Genomic DNA, 3,068 nt, shown 5'->3' with positions numbered 1-3,068 from the left:
ACACACTTTCGTCGGATGGACGGCGAAGATTGGAGTGCTGAAGAAAAAGTGAAATTTTCGTGGATCTCAACGCAAAGGAAGTACCATATTGTATTTACAGGGAAGGGGACAGCTCGTGGTGTAGTGGGAAAGTGAAGAAAAAGGAGAAGGGGAGGAATTACTGATGGAAATGGAAGGAAATGAGGAAGGGGAGGACTTGGTCCAGGAGGCCAGGCGTCTTGTAAACAAGAGAAGGACCGATGCTTTTGGTGATGGGATTAACAAAAAATTAAAGATTAGAAATATGGATAAGAGCAGCACAATGGAAGGTGAAGATAATAATTTCCAGGGATTTAACGAGGGGGGGGGGTACCAACCTCCCCCGATTAGCAAGACTAGAGGAAAAACTTGAAAAAAATGACCGAACACTGGGAGAATAGGTTCGGTAACAAATAAAAGATTGCGCAGAGAGTATAAATATTGTAAGAACTAGAGAAGGTGAACAAAAACTCAACTAAAGAAATAGAAGAATTAAAAAAAAAGAGTTAAAAGAAGTAAAAGAGGAGAATGAGGAATTAAAGAGGAATAATAAAGACAAGAAAGAGGCCATAGCAAAAGAAGTACAGAGTTGGGAAAAAATCCAAGAAAACAGTAAAGTTGCATTTACTGACATGATAAAACAGCAAATGAAAGAACAAACTAAAGACTCAGTTATTAAAGTGATGAGACAGAAGGAGAATATAGTAAGAGACTTAGCAGATAAAAAGAAATGTATAATTATATTAGGAATGGAAGAGAAATATAACCTAAATAGAACCACAAGAATCAATGAGGAAAAAGAAAAAATAAGCAGTTTACTAGAATTAGTTCAGGAAGATGAACCTGAAATCATGAAACAAATTGAAGAGATGTATAGACTCGGAAAGTATAGTACAGATAAGACCAGACCAATTAAGATTAAATTCAGGTCACAAACGACAGCAGAGAATATCTTAGCAAAAAACAGGGAAACTAGCAAACTGAACAATATCAAATGGTATGGATAAAAAGAGAAATGAATAAAGGGGAAAAAGAGAGGAGGAAAAGATGAAAAGACAAGAAGCTAAGGGGAAAAAAAAGCGAACAGAACAGAGTCAGAAAAAGAGGAATTCTATTGGAGAGTAGTGAATATGAAAGTAAGGAAATACGACATACTAGAGAAAAACAAAAGGGAAGCAGAGAATACAATGGAAGTGGCAGAAAACTAAAAGTGTCTTACACAAATATAGATGGATTAATAACAGGATTGAATGAGCTGAATGATTATCTGAAAGAAAAAGAACCGGACATAATGGGAATTGTAGAAATGAAATTAAAATGTTCACTACCACCCAACAGTGTAGGACATGATACATATAATTATTGGAATAGAAACAGAGACAAAACAAGGGGGTGGAGTTATGTTCCTGACTAAGAAGGATAAAAACGTGGGGTGTGTCACCTATGGAAAGAATACAGTAGAGATGATTATGATCGAAGTGGAAGACAGAGATAAGAAGAGCAGAAAGTTTGTGATAATTTATGTGCCTCCAAAAACAGCCTCGTGGGAAGAGAGTGAACATAAAAGTATGTTAGAAGACACAAGGATAACATTAAATAAGATAATGGAAGATGGAGGAAGAATAGTTATGATGGGCGACTTTAATTGCAAAGAAGTCTGCTGGGAAGAGATGACAGTAAAGGGTGGAGACGGCTCATGGGGAAATGTTCTACTCGAGATGATTACTGACCATACAATGACACAGTGGATACAGGAGAACACTAGGTATAGAAATGAAGAAGAACCATCGAGACTAGACCTAATAATCACATCTGAACCTAGAATAGTGGAAAAGATTGAATATAAAACACCAATAAGTAAAAGTGACCACATATTGATTGAACTGGAACTAAATGAGGAAAAATACATGAAAAGAAATGAACAATATAGAAAAGGAAGAATGATGTATGAAAAAACAAACTTTGATATAATAAAAAAATTCTTTCAAAAAGAAAACTGGGAGGGAAAATACAAAGAAGAAACAACAGTGGAAGAGAAATGGAATATTTTGACAAAAAGTTATAAGAAAGGAGTGGAAAAATATGTCACAAGACAAAAACAAGATAAAGAATATGTAAAGTGCTGGTAGAACAAAATTTGTAGGGAGTTAAAAGACAAAAGAGATAAAGCTTGGACCAAATGGGAGAAAAACAAAAGACCTGAAAAATGAAAGATATATAATTGTTATAGAAATGAATATGCACAAGTGTGCAGAGAGGAAAAGAGAAAATATGAAAAAGATGTCATAGAAAAGTGTAAAGATCAACCAAAATTATACTACAGATTTGGAAACAACAAACTGAAAAACAAACAAGATTTAGATAAATTAAGACAAGGAGTTGAATACACAGAGGAAATAGAAATGGCAGAAATTATAAACAAGCATTTTAAATCAGTGTTTACAAGGGAGAACATACAACCTGGGGAGATCGAATGGAAAGAGAAAGTCCCCCCTATGAAAGAAATAGAAGTAACAAAGAATGAAATAATAAAACACTTGAGTAATCTTAATGTCAGAAAATCGCATGAACCAGATGAAATAGCAAATTGGATTTTGAAAGAATGCAGGAATGAACTAGCAGACAAAATACATAGCATAATAAACAGTTCCTTGAAAGAAGGAAAAGCTCCAAAAGATTGGAAAAAAGCAAATATAGTACCTATATATAAAGGGGGAAATAAAGAAGACCCTACCAACTATAGACCAGTCTCTCTAACAAGCACGATAGCAAAAGTTTGTGAAAGAATTGTCAAAAGTAGATGAGTAAAATATTAAAAAAAAGTGCTAAATCCAAAGCAATTTTGATTCAGACAAGGACGATCATGCGTCACCAATTTAATATGTTTCTATTCAAGGCTAATAGATATAATACAAGAAAGAGATGGATGGGCTGATTGTGCATTTGTAGATCTAAAAAAGCTTTTGACAAAGTACCACATAAGAAGCTGATTAAGAAATTATAATCTGAAGGAGGAATACAGGTCAAACTGCTTATATGGATGGAAGACT

The sequence above is a fragment of the Oratosquilla oratoria genome, chromosome 33 (assembly GCF_046742065.1).
Source record: "Oratosquilla oratoria isolate Oo_2021 chromosome 33, ASM4674206v1, whole genome shotgun sequence".
NCBI lineage: Eukaryota > Metazoa > Arthropoda > Malacostraca > Stomatopoda > Squillidae > Oratosquilla > Oratosquilla oratoria.
Note: the sequence above shows the minus strand (reverse complement) of the source record.